This window comes from Macaca nemestrina, chromosome 10 (assembly GCF_043159975.1).
Source record: "Macaca nemestrina isolate mMacNem1 chromosome 10, mMacNem.hap1, whole genome shotgun sequence".
In the NCBI taxonomy this organism is placed as follows: domain Eukaryota; kingdom Metazoa; phylum Chordata; class Mammalia; order Primates; family Cercopithecidae; genus Macaca; species Macaca nemestrina.
Genome location: NC_092134.1, coordinates 8,484,228 through 8,501,973, shown reverse-complemented (window position 1 = coordinate 8,501,973; position 17,746 = coordinate 8,484,228). Strand labels below are relative to the sequence as shown.

The window sequence follows — 17,746 nt, the reverse complement described above, 5'->3', positions numbered from 1 at the left end:
ACCCTGGCCACTCTGAGGACCCATCAACTCCCCATCATGGCCTAACTGGACTGGAGTGTGTCTCTGCCACAACTCAGGAGCCCTAACTAACTGCTCCTAATTAATCACCCCCATGTCTCCCCTTGAATGACTCGCCCCTGGACACCTGGCCTGATGGAAGACTAATTCAGCTCTTGCTTCACCCAGGTGAATGCCTGAACCTCGTCCTCACAACCCTTACCACCCGCGATAGCACTTGCTTGTTTAACTGACACTCTCCCTCTGGATACTAAACTCAAAGGCACAGGCAATGTCCAACTTCTAAACCGTTCTCATCCCAGTGACCCACGTGAGTCCGGAACATGCCACGTGCCCAATACATGTAAATTAAAACCATGTAAATACATGTAAATTAACTGTGGAGCAAAAGAACAAAAGGGAAAGGCAAAAGTCATTAAACTTGACTTCTGCCTTAAATGTGAAAAACAGCCCACCCCCGGAGGTCTGCAGAACAGTCTCAGATCCAGGGAAGCCCTCCTGGGGACCCCCTGCTCTGCTCCAGCCGTTAGAGTGGGAAACTGAGGCACAGAGCCCCAATCAGCATGCCCGAAACATGGTGGCCGGAGGGCCTTTGCGCCTGCTGTTCCCTCACCCCCTTCCTTTCACATAGCGGGTGCCTCTTTATTGTCCAGGGCCCAGCTCAGATGTCACCTCCTCAGAAGCTACCCTGGAATTCTCACCTAAAACGAGTTCCCCGAAACTGAAGTCACCCCTACCTCCCTACCCTGTATTATTTCACAGGCAGCATTTTCTTGCCTTGCAAAATCCTGTTTGTTTTTCGGCACTGCCCATCTCCCCATCAGCCTGTGTGATCCACAAGGCAAAGCCCTGCATCTTGTTTGCTGTGTTTGCCATCCCCCCGACCCAGAGGAGGCCGTGGGGACACCGATCTGGCTGCAGGGAGGCAGGAAGCAGATGTCCCACGTCCTGACCATCCCACACTGCCCAGAGCAGCTGCTCGTGCCTGAGGGCCCTACGTGGCACAGGGAGGCTGTCCCACAGCTGGCGTGGCCCTGCCAAGAGATCCAGTCTGGCTTGGCAGTGACTGGCGTACCCACAGGGCAGAGGGAGGGTTGCAGGTGGCAACTGCACTATCCACACAATGAAAAGCAGCTGCCTTGGGGTCAGGCGTTCTGGGTTCACATCCTAGCTCTGCCAGCTGGGCGACCTTCGGCAAGTCCCTTAACCTCTCTTTGCCCTCAGCCCCCTTACCTAGAAAACAGGGCTGATCATAATAGCACCTACCTTCTAAGGCTGCTGCAAAGAGTACATGCGTGTATGTATGGGGTGCATGTTAGAAATTGTAGTTAATGTTAATAATAATAATACTGGCAACTCACACACAGCACTAAGGCAAGAAAAGGATCAGGAAATGTTAGCTTTTATAGTAAATATGGTATTTGCTCTGTGTCAGGTCCCGTATGAAGCACCCCACAACCCTGAAGTCAGCACCAGGGGAATGTGCGAACTCCCACTCCCATCCAAGCCACGGCCCAGAAACGCAGGCCCTGTCTGGCTGCACAAGTACACCATGGAAAGCAAAGGGTATTCCCTCCCTGGGCCCCCGGGGGCGGCCCAGACATCCCAAGGGTTCAGGCCCCACTGCCTCATACAGGACCTGGAGTCTGGAGATACGGAGAGGCACCACGGAGGGAACAGGTGTGGGCTCTGGCTGGGCACCCTGGGGCTGCGTGGACAGCGGACGAGGACAAGACTGCCCCCAGCCACCCCCATCCTCTGTCCACGCCCGGCACATGCTCAGGTCCTGAGGAGCAACCATGAGGGTGGGGCAGAGCTGGTCTCTTCTCCCCACCGGACAGACAGGACGCTAACCAGTCAGCCACGGCAAGGACCCCAGCAAAGCCAGCCTGGGGTGCACACAGCTCCCTGCACTTCTCGGACAGGACAGGCAGCCCCCTCCACATCAGGGACACGAGGTGGCCCCCGTTCCCCAAACCAGGCAGTAAGAGACAGCTAGAACACTAGCTCCACCACCTCCCAGCTGTGTAGTCTCACTCATGCCCCTCCACCTCCCCGAGCCTCAGTTTCTCCATCTGTACTATGGGTCTAAGGACCATTATCACAGGCAGGACAGAGAGTCTCCCAAGAGCCAGCCAATCAGGGCCCCTGAAAGAGAAAGAGAAGATCTGGAAAGAAGCTATTTTAATTTCAGCAAATGGGCTTGCTTTGTCATTAGTGAAACACGATTTTATTTTACGGTTCAGAATGGCATCTGTTTATGGCAGTCATGGAAGAGATGACGAGATCTTTTCAGCAGTGGAACCTCAGGAGGCCTCGGGCCATCCTGATTCAGCAAATCCCTCAACAGGCCACGCTGAAGGGTAGATGGCAAACACGGCGCCGTGCACAGACGTGGCCACAGCGCACACAGCGTGCCCTGGATAGCGAGGCGGGAAGGACGCCAGCTGGGGCAGACGACCTGAGTGCAAAGTTCACTGGCTGTGTGACCTCGGGCAAGACGCAGAACCTCTCTGTGCCTCAGTTTCCTCATATGTAAAGAGGCAATGATGATAACCCCTACTTTACAAGAGCTTTTAGGTGATGAAATAATTATTTATTTTTTTTTTTTTTTTTTTTTTTTTGAGACGCAGTCTCGCTCTGTCGCCCAGGCTGGAGTGCAGTGGCACAATCTCGGCTCACTGCAAGCTCCACCTCCTGGTTTCATGCCATTCTCCTGCCTCAGCCTCCTGAGTAGCTGGGACTACAGGCGCCCACCACCACACCCGGCTAATTTTTTGTATTTTTTTTTTAGTAGAGACAGGGTTTCACTGTGTTAGTCAGGATGGTCTCTATCTCCTGACCTTGTGATCCGCCCGCCTCGGCCTCCCAAAGTGCTAGGATTACAGGCCCGAGCCACCGCGCCCGGCCCTTTTTTTTTTTTTTTTTGAGGTGGAGTCTTGCTCCGTTGCCCAGGCTAGAGTGCAGTGGCACGGTCTCACCTCACTGCAGTCTCTGCCTCCTGGGTTCAAACAATTCTCCCCAGTAGTTGGGATTACAGGCGCCCGCCACCACGCCCGGCTAATTCTTCTGTTTTTATTAGAGACGGGGTTTCACCATGTTGGCTAGGCTGGTCTCGAACTCCTGACCTCAGATGATCCTCCTGCCTCAGCCTTCCAAAGTGCTGGGATTACAGACGTGAGCCACCGCGCCCAGTCAATTAAATAAATTATAACATGTAAAGTGTGACACAATGACGATCACAAACCCTGTTAGGACTGTTGCTGTCACTGCCATCAGGTGCTCCCACTTCGAAGCTCCAGTAGGTTTATAAACCCAACGGCAGCGTAAAGACAGGTCCACCTGGATCCCTGGGACTTTGCACTCAGCTTGTCTGCCCTGGCCCGCATCCTCCCCGCCTCGCCCTCTAGGGGGTGCTGTGTGTGCTGTGGCCGCATCTGTGCGGGGCACCGTGTTGGTCATCTACCCTTCAGCGTGGCCTGTTGAGGGATTTGCTGAATCAGGATGGCCCGAGGCCTCCTGAGGTTTCACTGCCGAAAAGACCTCGTCATCCCTTCCATGACTGCCATAAACAGGCAGACTGGGGAAATAACCCTCTAGGGACCGCCCCCCCAGACCCCCGTACCACCACCACCACCACCACCACCAAGGCTCTCTGGGAGCCCCTACAGCACGCCTCCCCACCTCCTCCCTCTGGAGACCGCCCCCCGCCCCGCCCCCATACCACCACCACCACCACCACCAAGGCTCTCTGGGAGCCCCTACAGCACGCCTCTCCACCTCCTCCCTCCAGAGACCGCCCCCCCCCCGTACCACCACCACCACCACCAAGGCTCTCTGGGAGCCCCCAACAGCACACCTCTCCACCTCCTCCCTCCAGAGACCGCCCCCCCCCCCCGTACCACCACCACCACCACCAAGGCTCTCTGGGAGCCCCCAACAGCACACCTCTCCACCTCCTCCCTCCGGAGACCGCCCCCCCTCCACTTCCTCCCTCCAGCTGGGGTGGGGATGACTATGAGACACATGTCAGAGCCGAAGATTAAAAACAAGTACAATGATCGGGCAGGCATCCATCCACAATGATGAATCTGATGTAATTAGGCACCCCGCTAACTTCATTACTTATTTATTTACGGGATTGCTTATTTAATTTACGGGCCTCCTTCCCCGAAAAGTCATCTTAGCTGACACCCCTCAGGCAAGGAAAAAGGAGAAGGAGGCCCCCTCTTTCATCCCAGCCCATTCCTGGGCTTCCATGTGTCATGCTCCTCCCTTGCCCCAAAATAGCTCCCCGGAAGGCAGGTGTGGTTTTGCCCAAGACAACAGGATTGAGCAAGGAAGACCCTGGGCAGAGCCAACGCCTGACACTCACAGCGCCCAGTGCCCAAGCACAGTGCGTGACCCGGAAGGCACAGCGTCGCCGCCACACCCTCATCTCGCCAGCAGAGGAAACTCCAGGAAAAAGACGGGTGGTCCTGGCCCCAACCAGCCACCAATTCTTGGCATGACCCTCTGGACTGGCAAACACATCACTGCAACAAATGGAGCTGGCGACTCCCAGCCTGAAGGAGGGGAAGGGCATGCGACTCGGAGTCATGAGTGTCATTTCTTGTCGGAATGGAAGTCACCTGACCTGTCAGAGCCTCAGTTTCCTCATCTGTAAGATGAGTGTTAAGAACAACACCGCCAGGCATGGTGGCTCATGCCTGTAATCCCAGCACTTTGGGAGGCCGATTACCTGAGGTCAGGAGTTTGAGACCAGCCTGGCCAACACAGAGAAACCCCGTCTCTACTAAAAATACAAAATTAGCTGGGCGTGATGGCACATGCCTATAATTCCAGCTACTCAGGAGGCTGAGGCAGAAGAATCACTTGAACCTGGGAGGCAGAGGTTGCGCTGAGCCAGGATCGCGCCATTGCACTCCAGCCTGGGCAACAAGAGCGAAACTCCAACTCAAAAAAAAGAGAACAACACTCACTAATCCTAGCACTTTGGGAGGCCAAGGCAAGGGGATGACCTGAGGTCAGGAGTTCAAGAACAGCCTGGCCAACATGGCAAAACCCCATCTCTACTAAAAAAAAAAAATACAAAAAGTAGCCAGACATGGTGGTGCATGCCTGTAATCCCAGCTACTTGGGAGGCTGAAGCAGGAGAATCGCTTGAACCCAGGAGACAGAGGTTGCAGTGAGCTGAGATGGCACCACTGCACTCCAGCCTGGGCGACACAGCAAGACTCTGCCTCAAAAAAAAAAGACAAAAAACAAAACAAAACAAAAAAAGAACAACACTCACAGCTAACTAACCCCAAAAACCCCAACTGGTGCTATCCAGCGCTGCACTGTGGTCTCAACCACTGCAATTGGAAGAGAAGCAGTCAGTCAGCAGCATAAAGACTAGAAAGGAAAAGACAAAGCTAGCACTGGCAGACATGTGATTATCTCCCACCATCCAGGAGATCCCACCAGCTGGCCGAACACATAAAATCAAAACACAGAACCACAGCTTTGCCCAAAAGGCAGCAAAAGCTGAAAAACGTAATCAAAAGTGCATTAGGGTCTCCTGGAACGGCTAACATTAAAAGATTGACAGTAGCAAGTGCTGGCAAGGATGTGGAGCAACTGGAACTCTCATCCACTGCAGGTGGGCATGCAAAATGGGACAGCCACTTTAGAAAACAGCTGGTGGTTTCTTGTAAACTAAAATAACACATTTACCACGTGACCTAGCAACCCAACACTTAGATATTCGCACAAGAGAAAAGAAAACATGTTCACACAAAGACTTACACAACAGTGTTCAGAGCAGCTTTATTCCCAATAGCCAAAAACTGGAAACTTCGATGTCCATCAACTGATTAATGGATAAACTGTAATATATCCACACAATGGAATATTACTTAGCCATGAGAGAGAATGAATTGATACATGAGCAACATGGGTTATGCAGAGTGAAAGAAGCGAGACACAAAGAAGTACATACCTGGTGATAATTTTATTTAAAAATTCTAGAAGAGTTAAAAGCTTCTATAACAGCAGATCGGTGGGTACCTCTAGTCAGGGGCAGGGAGGGGGCGCTCGAGATTTAGTGTCAAGGGACTGGCGGGGATTTGGGGGGACAGAAACACTTTATTTTGATTGTGGAGGTGATACAAATGTTTACATTTGCCAAAACTCATGCATTGAACCCTTAAAATGGGTGCATCATTATAGGTTAATTACATCTCAATGAAGATGATCCTAAGTGTAACAGGGAAAGAGATGCACATACTAACACTACTCACTCCATTCCCAGTGCCCGGGGACTATTTCCTCCCTTCTAAATCAGTCTGCTGGTTCCTAAACTGGCCCTCAAGTTTCCCAAAGGCCCCTGATGTATGAGCATTGGACAGTTTGGGTCCGGGTTGAACCCCAGCTTTGTCCTATGCTAGCTACGTCATTTAGGGCACTGCGGCCCTTAGGGCAAATCACTTTGCCTCTCTGCCCCTCAGTTTCCCCCTCTACAAAAGCAAGGTGAGAATACCACACTCCTCAGAAAACTGCAAGTAAAATGAACCAAAGTGAACGTACCAAGTGCAGGCCCCAGTATACACCAGGGGCTTCATTATTGCTGCTGCCAAGTGACAAATTGTCAAGCACCAGGCCCAGTGTGGACAGAGCTGGCCAGGATTCTTGTAACTATGACAAACACAACACACTTCCCCACCCCACCAGACAAGGCTCAAGGCTCTGGGCTCAGATAGCTGCCCCCAGGCCCTGAGGACTCAGGCCGGGGCATTTAACTGATGCCTGCTGTCCACCCAGGACACGGTTCCTGGGCTCCACTCAACCCGCCCCTCCCAGGGAAGCAGGGACAAAAGGATGGGGCCTTGTGGGGACGGCTGGCCCTGAGGACAACATGGGCACATGCGAGGTCATTTCAGGAGAAGGGTGTCTGGGAGGCATCCACCAACTCATGCTGAACAAGAGTCCAGCCAGAGCCCACCCATTTATAAAAGAAAATGATAATAATAATAGAAGGACAGGGAGGGGGCTGCAGGGATGGGGGCTCTGCACCAGCTCCCGCGGGCCTGTCCAGGACTCCTGCTCCCCTCTGAGTGATGGCGGGGCAGGCGCCTGGAGCCAACAGCAGGAGGGGCATCCCCCGGGCCCGATTAGCGGGCGGCCGCAGGCACACACGCTCAACTGTCAGCCTCCTCCTCTCAGCCCGCCATCACAGGCACCATTAATTGCTGTCATTTGAGGGTGGCCTGTGGGGAGAAGGAGGGAGTAGGAGAAGGAGGGGTAGGGAGCAGGAAGGAAGGGGGAGGGGAGGAAGGAATTGCAGGGAGCCCCTGCCCAGGGCTGAGCATCCAGGCTGAGAAGGAGAGGGAGGAGGATGGCAGACAGGGAAGGGCGGGGGGACCTCCACTGCTCTCCTCCCCACCCAAGAAGGGCCCAGGGCCCCGTCCAACTGGGGATAAGGCTGGTCCTCTCAGAGCCCCCAAGAGGCAAGATCCCACTGGGCCAGGGCCCTAGAACCTCCCCACACACACCTTTGGTGTCCCTGATCACCCGCCCAGAGTACCCAGAGACCCCAGCCCCCACCCACACCTGACCCCTCACCCCAATGTATAGACGATCCCAGACGCCCACCTCCCCACCCCACTCCCAGCTGAAGAATCACTCACAGAGCTTTGAGTCATGGGGAACCCACTTTCGGGGCCAGGGGCTCCCGCAGCCCCCTTCTAAGGTCCTAGGTCCGCAGGGAAGAGTGCTGCTGGGAGCCTGGGGCCAAGCCCTCCCTCTGCTACTGCACCCTAGGGACACCACATTGCCTCCCTGTGCCTCAGTTTCCTCATCTGGAGGATGGGGATAAGGAGGCTGCCCACCTCCAGGGTCGCTCTGAGATTTAAGGAGGTAATTCCATAAAGTGTTTAACCGGGGGCTGACATACGTGCATGCATAGCCAGTGTTGGCCCCGACGTCCGTCCCCTCTTATCTCTCCCATCCCCCCTTCTACCATCAGGGTTCTTCCGCAGAAAAGGCTGCACCCCCCCACCCCCAGCGTGGAGGGTCCCAGAGGCACCCCACAGAGCTGCCAAGTGGGTGTGGCGGCGCAGGGCATCCGGGCAGCGTCTGTCCTCTTCGAGGGGATCACAGAGCATCTGCCTGCCTCAATGTGCCCCCATGGCCCCGCTCCCACTCACCCCTGCTGGCCCCCAGACAGGCCTTGCCTTCAGGCTGAGGAGCCACTTGGGTCCTGCAAGGGGGCTCCTGGGAGCATCAGGTTCCCTCAGCAGGGGAGAAGGAGGCCCCACTCCACCGTCTGTCTGCCTTCCCAGCCTCCCTCAGATGTGATGGATCGCCCCGGCGGAGGAAGCTAAGTGCTTGCAGACAAAAAGCCCTTTTATCGTCCTCGGGTGGGCCACTGGCATGACAAGCAGATAACTCAGCCACAGGAGGAAGGCTCCCCATTAGGCCGGAGACGGAGACGCCGATGGATGGGGGACAGAGAGGCAGAGGAGGAGGAGGCCAGGAAAAACAGCCCAGGCCAGGCCACTTTCCTTCCAACTTCAAAGCCCCCTGAGCCTAGGCAGAAAGCCCTGCTGAGCTCATCACCTTGTGGGGGACAGCCACCATCCCACTCCTCCTTCCCCCTTCCCTCCAAATCCCACTCCTCCTTCCCCCTTCCTTCCAAATCCCACTCCTCCTTCCCCCTTCCCTCCAAATCCCACTACTCCTTCCCCTACCTCCAAACTCCACTCCTCCTTCCCCCACCTCTAAACTCCACTCCTCCTTCCCCCACCTCCAAACTCCACTCCTCCTTCCCCCACCTCCAAACTCCACTCCTCCTTCCCCCACCTCCAAACCCCACTCCTCCTTCCCCCTTCCCTCCAAATCCCACTCCTCCTTCCCCCATCCCTCCAAATCCCACCACTCTTTCCCCCACCTCCAAATCCCACTCCTCCTTCCCCCCACCTCCAAATCCCACTCCTCCTTCCCCCCACCTCCAAATCCCACTCCTCCTTCCCCCTTCCCTCCAAATCCCACCACTCCTTCCCCTACCTCCAAACCCCACTCCTCCTTCCCCCACCTCCAAACCCCACTCCTCCTTCCCCCACCTCCAAACTCCACTCCTCCTTCCCCCACCTCCAAACCCCACTCCTCCTTCCCCCCACCTCCAAATCCCACTCCTCCTTCCCCCACCTCCAAATCCCACTCCTCCTTCCCTCACCTCCAAATCCCACTCCTGCTTCCCCCTTCCCTCCAAATCCCACCACTCCTTCCCCTACCTCCAAACTCCACTCCTCCTTCCCCCACCTCCAAACCCCACTCCTCCTTCCCCCCACCTCCAAATCCCACTCTTCCTTCCCCCCTCCCTCCAAATCCCACTCCTCCTTCCCCCTTGCCTCCAAATCCCACTCCTGTTTCCCCACTCCCTCCAAGATGAACCTGGTTGTGAGGCCCAGGGCTTAGGGCCCAAGGCCCAGCCCCAGGAAGCAGATGACCTTCAGGGCTGATCTCCCCTCCTGCCCAGTGGGAGGTCCCCAAAGGCTCAGGATAAAGGAAAGAGGCCTCCCCCAGGTAAACTCCCCCCAGGTAACTCAGAATCCCACAACCCGAGAGGCCCATTCTAAGCCGCTTCGGTGCCTTGGCAGGGCTGTTCCCTCGGCCTGAGACACCCTTCCCCCAGATACCTACGTGCTCCCTTCCTCCCCTCCTAGAGGTCTTTGCTCAAGGGCCAGCTTCCCAGGGAGGCCCACCCTGACCCCCACTTTGAAACTGCAACCCCCAGCCCACCCACACGCTCCCCAGACCCCTTCACGGCTTGTTCCTCAGCCCGGTGCTAGACCCGCTAAGCGTCGGACTTACTGACTTTCGGTCATGGTCTGTCTCCGGGCTGCACACCCAGGCTGTGGTGTCATCCAAGCTCATCCAACCCCAGCCCAGGCCGCCTTTGAATGTGGCCTGACACACATTTGTAAACTTTCTGAAAACATTATGAGACCTTTCTGTGATTTTTTTTTTTTTTTTTTAGCTCATCAGCTATCATTAGTGCTAGTGTATTTTCTGAGTAGCCCAAGACAATTGTTCTTCCAATGTGGCTCAGGGAAGCCAAAAGATTGGACAACGCTGGTGTAGCCTGTGGTTCCCAGGCTACCTGTACGGTGTGCGGCTGGACTGACTCCCACAGGCAGCTGAAACCCAGTGGTACACTGTGTATCCAAAGGAACAGTAATAGAAAGGAATAATTCAAAGGAATAGAAAAGAAACAGTAAAAATGTGGTATTGTCCGGGCATGGTGGCTTACACCTGTTATCCAAGCACTTTGGGAGGCCGAGGCAGGAGGATCACTTGAGGTCAGGAGTTCGAGACCAGCCTGGCCAACATGGCAAAACCCCGTCTCTACTAAAAATACAAAAATTAGCCAGGTATGGTGGCACACACCTGTAATCCCAGCTATTAAGGAGGCTGAGGCAGGAGAATAGCTTGAACCTGGGAGGCAGAGGTTGCAGTGAGCCAAGATCATGCCATTGCACTCCAGCCTGGGCAACAGAGCAATAACTCTGTCTCAAAAAAAAAAAAAAAAAGTGGCATTATAATCTTATGGGACCACTGTCATATATGCGGTCCACCATTGACCAAAACATCGTTATGCAGCACATGACTGTATTTGGAACAAGAATGAAATCTCCCGACAGCAGCCTGTGATGAGCCAGAACACGCTGTGTGCCCGCCGTGTGCCCGAGCCTCCACGTGCACGAGCCCGGCAATGCCCTTGGCGACCGTCTGCCTGGCTGGGAAATGAGCACTCCAGGAAAAACCTGCTGGATTCCCTGGGAAGGGTGAGAAGGGGTTCTTTGCTTCTGGCTCTTTGCTTCCAGCTGAAAGATCTGGGACAGGTGACCAAGCTGTGCCTCAGTTTCCTCACTTGTAAAATGAGGCTAAGCACCCATTCTGGAGTGTTGCTGGGAGGGTCACGAAACGGTGTGACATGTGAAAAGCACGACCTGTGATTATGACTCGTGAGGCACCTTCTCGGGCCAGGCACTGCTCTCTATGAGCGTTAATCATCACAGCAACCCTACAAGGGGAAACTGTTATTGCTCTCCAGTCTACAGATGGAGAGACAGAGATACAGAGAGATGAAGCAACCTGGCCCCGGTGCCCAGCACAGAAGTAGCAGTGACAAGACTGGGACCCAGGCCACCTCTTTGCCTGCTGGGTGCTGGGCGCAGGGACCACAGTGGTGGTTCAGCCTGAGGGCTTCCTCCGGCACCCAACACCCAAACACCTGGGCCCATCCACAGGCGCCACCCTGGCCAAACCTGCAGGCCCACCACCAAAGCACAAAAGCAATATGACCGAGAACCCCGGAGCCCAGGGAAACCCACCCTCCTGACACTGACACTGTCAGAGACCCTCCCATCTCTCAGGCGCCATCAAAAAATCACTGCACCAACTCAGCCAGGAAACAGCCTGTCCCCGGGGGACCCCACAAACTGCCCTAGTTGCTCGCTGCACTGGACAGCTCTGACATGCCAGACCCCACACGCCCCCCGAGGCCCCCACCACACACTCCAGGCCGAACCTGGCTCCGGGTAATTCCAGACCCCCTTCCCACGAGAAGGTCCAGGCAGGATGAACCTCCTGGGGACACCAAGTGGAGACAGACATGAACCTACCAGAAACTGCCTCCAGCAAGGCTGTGTCCTCAAAGACGCAGGGAGACCTGTGGAGAAAACATGGGTTTCGTTACCTGACATCGCATGTATGGGGTTTGGCGTGACGACATCAATGTGCAGGGAAAAAAGACCATGTCTGCCGTCGGGGCCCATGCGTCGTAAGCACTGGGCCAAGTATTTCTCCATGACAACCCTGTGAGGCAGGTACTGCTACCTATTTGACAGAGGGAGGCTAAGGCTCAGACAATCAAATCTCATGCCCAAGTTCTCAGAGCCGGGAAGTGACAAAGCTGTGATTTGATCCCAGATTGTGGATTTAAAGGCAGTCCACACCCTGGCAAGACCACCAAGGGGTCCAGGGCCCCATGGCCAGGCTACTGGGAAACTGCCCCATTACCTACCCAGAGGACCCCACAAACAGGCAGATGGGTCGACCGACACCTGAAGGATGGTGTCGGGGGACGGGGTGTCTACTATTCTCATACAAGAATTTATTTTTGTGTTTGGTTGGTATTTTGGAGTGTTTTTGTTTTTGTTTTGGATACAGTCTTGCTCTGTCACTCAGGCTGGGGTGCAGTGGTGCAATCATGGCTCCCTGCAGCCTCAACCTAAGGCGATCCTCCCACCTACGGCTCCTAAGTAGCTGGGACTACAGGTGCTTGCCACCATGCCCAGCTAATTTTTGTATTTTTTTGTAGAGACAGGGTCTCACCATGTTGCCCAGGCTGGTTTCAAACTCCTGGGCTCAAGCAATCCTCCTGCCTTGGCCTCCCAAAATGCTGGGATTACAGGTGTGAGCCACTGTGCCCAGCCTCATTTAAGAATTTCTGAGTTACCATACAAAGTCAAAAACAGTGAAATGACAGCTAGTATCCAGAATACAGAGGGGACACCCACAAATCAATATGAGCCAGTCAACCCAGCAGCAGACAGGCAAAAGACAACACAGACACTTTCACCAAAGAGTATATACACATGGCCAATGAGACACGAAAAGATGCCCAATGTCATCAGTCCTTAAGAGAGGGCAGTTAACACCACGAAAGACCACTGCTCACCCATGCGGATGGCAAACATGAAACAGACAACATCAAGTGCTGGTGAGAAGAAGAAGCGCCTGGAACCCTCACCCGTTGCCGACGGGATGCAAAATGGAGCAACTACTTTGCAAAAACAGTTTGGCCGTTTCTTATAGTTAAACACATGCTTGCCGTATGACCCAGTAATTCAACTCCTAGGTCTTTATCAGACAGACATGAAAACAGCCACACAGACTCACGCACAAATGTTCACTGAAGCTTTATGCACAATCGCAGAACAACTGAAAACAACCCAACGGTCCATCGACAGGTGAATGGATAAACAAACAGTGGTGCATCCACACCACATGACTCTGCAATCAAGAAGAACAAAGTGCAGATACACAGAACCAAGGGGAGGAATCTGAGACTCAGGCTGTGTCCAAGAAGCCAGATTTAAGGCTGCAGACTCTGTGGTTCCATGATAGGATTCTGGGGAAGACAAAACAACTTTCACATTTGTACAGAGGCCTGCAGAGGTCATCAAATACAACAAAAAGAATGTCATTCCCACAAAAGTTAGGACGCCAATCACCTCTGGGGAGAAAGCAGCCCGTGGCTACAAGGTGATCCCTTTATAATTGTTCGCTAATTTGCACCGAGGGGTTTATGCATTCTTTATCGTGTTAACTTCTGCATGAAAAGAACAAGTAAAAAATAGTACAGCGGGCAGAGCACTGGACAGGGTCAGTCTCAAGTGGGCCTCTGGGAAACCCGTTCTCCACCCCGTGCCGAAGCTGAGGGATGGGGACTGGCGGGGCCAGGGCTGCCCACTCCCACAAGGCCGGGGGCAGTTGTGTGTAGTGCTCAAGCTCTGAAGCCAGGCTCCCCAGGTGCCAATCTGGCCTCTACCCCCTCCTAGTTCCTAGCTGTGCAACTTGGAATGAGCAACTTCACCCCTCTGAGCCTCAGATTGCCCGTCTCTAAAATGGAAATGATGATTTAAACAACGCTGACCCCACAGGAATGCTGTGAGCGTGAAGTGCCCTCAGCGCCAGTGTGTGCCACTTCGAGTGCTCAGCTCTTGCTGGACATGGCTCCTACCCCCACCAGGGGCTGGCAGCCAAGCTCCTAGAGGCCAGCCCTCTCCAGCGCCTGGCAGGCCCTCAGGCCTGGCCTCCCAAAATGCCCCAAGGAGGGAGCCTTTGAAAGGGCAGCTGCGGGCAGCTCACAGGGGGACAAGCCAGCGGCTTCTTTCCTGCCCTTTTTTCTTTTTTAAGCGCTTTTTTCACTACGATGCCCCCAGGCTTGGCACTCGGTCCTGCCATCTGCGTCAGCTCCAGAGACAGGCCCTGCGGGAAGGCTGGAAACAGGGAGGGCCCGGGCACATCTTCACAGCCGCCCTCCCCAGCTCCCGGAAGCCTCGGTGGCCAGACACCTGCAGCACGTCCCGTCATGGGCTAGGACAGAGCCAGGCCTGGCAGGCGCTCTCCCCGGGCACCAAGAAGCTCTCAACCTCCACCTGGGAGGGACAGCTGGGAGATCAGACCCCAGCTTCTCCTAACCTGCTCCCAACCCCAGCCAGCTCAGCCTGCAATCCCCAAGAGACAGAGTCCCAGGGTGTCCCGGTGGCATGGGGTCAAGGCCAGTGGCAGCTGGCCCCAGGGTCACATTGTCGAGGGGAAACAGGGAATTTCCCAGCAGTGATGGAGTGACACATAGGTCCAAAGAGAGGTTCCCAATTTAGAAAACTCAGCAGGGACTTCCCAGGAGAGGCAACCTGTCACACTGGCCAGAATCCAGAGAGATGACTGAGGGGCCAAGGGGCAGCGAGCGCTGGGCTGAGGTGGGAAGGAACCCAGGGCCCAGGCTGGAGCAGAGCCCGTGGGAGAGGAAGAGAGGGGAGGGCTGGAGGCAGCAGGGGCGGGTCACGCAGGGTTCTGCAGACGGGTTTTCTCTCCAAAGCAGAGCACCTTAGGAGAGTTATGAAGGCTGCAGAGGGGCAAGGTCCCACTCCAAAGTGGAGATGCATCCGGCTGTGGAGCGCGGGTGAGGGCGGAAGCCACAGCCAAGGGAGAGGTCACTGTGCCAGTCCGGGCGAGTGATGTGGTGGGCAGCCCAGGCTGGACGCAGCGAGGTGGGAGAGGGGCCGGCAGGGAGAGCATTCCACATTAGAGTCCGAAAGGCAGGCAAGGGATGGTGAGAATCAGAGGCCCGCTCCTCCCCTCCGACCCTGGGCAGAGCTGGTGGGGGAGGGAAGGAGAGGGTGACAACATCCACTTCCTGCACAGGACCCTTTCAGGGACGCGGTCATCCCGTGCTCCTGGCCAGGAAACTGCTGCTCTGAGGGAGGACTCACCCAAGGCTACACGGCAAGGAAGGGAGTGAGCGGGGATCCAAATCCAGGGCCAAGTGCTTGAGCCATGGGGAGCCAGGGCACCAGGGCACCAGGGCACAGGGCTGGCAGCGTGGCCCAGGCTGCCCGCGAGCGGCCAGGGCGTGCGCAGTGTGGGCCGCAGTGTGGACCAGGCCCCGTGCCTCCCTGGCTGCCGCACCTGTCAGGGCTTCCCAGGCCAGGCGTCTCCCAGCTCAGCCCCGCAGCGGTGGGTCTCACTCACTGTCTCACGCTTCCCTGTGCTCACAGCCGCCACTCACTTCAAGGCCACAGTTGAACTTGCTCACTCTGCTGCACTCACATTCACACGTTCACACCTGGTTCACGCTCACCGTCTCGGGGCCACCCACACACATTCCAGCTCAGGCCCAGGTCCACTGGCCAGCTCTGCGGGCCCTCCCCACGCGGCGTCCCCTCCACCTCCTATACGCTCACTGGCCCCCAGCAAGCTCCCATGCTCCCCCTCACTCACCCTCACCTTCCCAGGCTGGGGGAACCTGGGCACCCACCTTCCTCTGAAGCAGAAGGCTCAGTCCACCCGCAGCTGTAGGAAGGGCCAGGCCTCCATCCTCGCACCCCTGGGGCTGGCCAGGCTCGTCTCCCAGCAAAGCAGATGCATGGGGAGGAGCAAGGACCAGTTCCAAGGCTCTCCTCTGCCAAGCCCACTGTGACCACTCATGGCCCACAGGCTGAGACTTGCCCCCACCTGCCACCGCCCCCCTTGTCAGCTCCCAAACAAGCCCTATAAGGCCCACCTCCTGGCATTGGCTTTTGCCCTCAACTCCACCAAACACACCCTCACCTTGCTCTCTACCCTGCTGGAATCATCGCAAGCACCATCTTTTCCTCCTCCAGGAAGCCTGCCTGGCTCACCCCAGCCACAGAGGCCAACCTGACTCATCCATTCGCCACACTCAGAGATGGGAAGCCACCACTGAAGGCCACACAGCTGCAAGAGACGGAGCCAGCCGACATGCAAACCCAGAAGCAGCTTCAACATGCCTCGACCAGGACACCATCAACCTTCAGTCGCTCAACAAACAGAAGGGACAGACCCCCTGTTACCTGCCAGGTACAGGGGCGTGACTGTAAACACAAAAGATGAGGGCCTTAGGGCCCGAGGTCACACATACCCACACCCGAACGCCCTCCAGTACATCCATAAATGAGCAAGATGATTGTAAAGAGTGGCCCCTGGAGTGACGGACATAAACCATGGCAACCCTGCAGTGGTGGGAGGGAGGGCAGGGGGGGCAGAGGGGGCCTCCTGCAGGAGGAGACACTGGAGCCAAGCACAGAACAGCTTGGCTGTCCATAAGGAGGGAAAAAAGAGCACTCCAGGCAGAAGGCACAGCTTGTGCAAAGGCCCAGGGGCAGGAACCAGCTCAGAGGATTAGAGAAGCTGGGACAGCCAGAGGGCTGGGGAGTGGAGAGCTGGAGAGGGCTGGGGAGTAGAGCTGGAGGGGGATGGAGGAGGAGAGCTGGAGAGGGATGGGGAGTAGAGCTGGAGGGGGATGGAGGTGGAGAGCTGGAGAGGGATGGGGAGTAGAGCTGGAGGAGGATGGGGAGTGGAGATGGAGGGGATGGGGGTGGAGATGGAAGGGGATGGGGTGGATATGGAGGGGGATGGGAAGTGAAGAGCTGGAGGGGGATGGGGAGTGGAGCTGGAGGGGGATAGGGAGTGGAGATGGAAGGGGATGGGGAGTGGAGATGGAAGGGGATGAGGAGTGGAGATGGAGAGGGTGGGGAGTGGAGATGGAGGGGGATGGGGAATGGAGATGGATGGGGATGGGGAGTGGAGATGAAGGGGGATGGGGGAGGAGACATAGGGGGACAGGGAGTGAAGAGATGGAGGGGGATGGGGAGTAGAGAGCTGGAGGGGGATCTGGGGTGAAGAGCTAGAGGAAGATGGAGAGTGGAGATGGAGGGGGATGGGGGTGGAGATGAAAGGGGATGGGGAGTGGAGATGGAGAGGGATGGGGTGGAGAGCTGGAGGGGGATGGGGAGTGGAGCTGGAGGGGAATGCGGAGTGGAGCTGGAGGGGGATGGAGGTGGAGATGGAGGGAGATGGGGAGGGGAGATGGGGAGGGGAGATGGGGAGAGGAGATGGAAGGGGCTAGGGATGGAGAGCTGGAGGGGTATGGGGAGTGGAGCTGGAGGGGTATGGGGAGTGGAGATGGAGAGGGATGGAGAGTGGAGATGGAGGGGGATGGGGAGTGGAAAGCTGAAGGGGGAGGGGGTGGAGAGCTAGAGGGGGATGGGGACTGGAGATGGAGGGGGATGGGGACTGGAGATGGAGGGGGATGGGCAGTGGAGATGGAGGGGGATGGGGGAGGAGATGGAGGGGGATGGGGGAGGAGATGGAGTGGGGTGGGGAGCAGAGAGCTGGAGTGGGATGGGGAGTAAAGATAGAGAGGGATGGGGAGTGGTGATGGGGGGGTATGGGGAGTGGAGATTGAAGGGGATGGGGAGTGGAGATGGAGCGGGTGGGGAGTGGAGATGGAGGGGAGTGGGGATGGAGCTGGAGGAGGAAGGAGAGTGGAGCTGGAGGGGGATGGGGAGTGGGGAGCTGGAGGGGGAGGTGGTGGAGAGCTGAAGGGGGATGGGGAGTGGAGAGTTAGAGGGGGATGGGGAGTGGAGAGCTA

The 17,746-nt window shown here is 56.2% G+C and overlaps 1 protein-coding gene across 11 annotated transcripts in view; it reads right to left on the bottom strand.

Moving 5' to 3' along the window:
* Positions 1–17,746, bottom strand: part of LOC105493668 (nuclear receptor corepressor 2) — a 240,074-nt gene that overhangs the window by 196,840 nt on the left and 25,488 nt on the right. For 10 of the 11 annotated variants that reach the window (XM_011761567.3, XM_071070825.1, XM_071070834.1 and 7 more), the window contains exon 2: positions 11,688–11,734. The exons of the other annotated variant lie outside the window; for it this stretch is intronic. The gene's annotated coding sequence lies outside the window, so the exon portion shown is untranslated. The remainder of the gene's footprint in view (positions 1–11,687; positions 11,735–17,746) is intronic. 11 annotated transcript variants of the gene reach the window in all.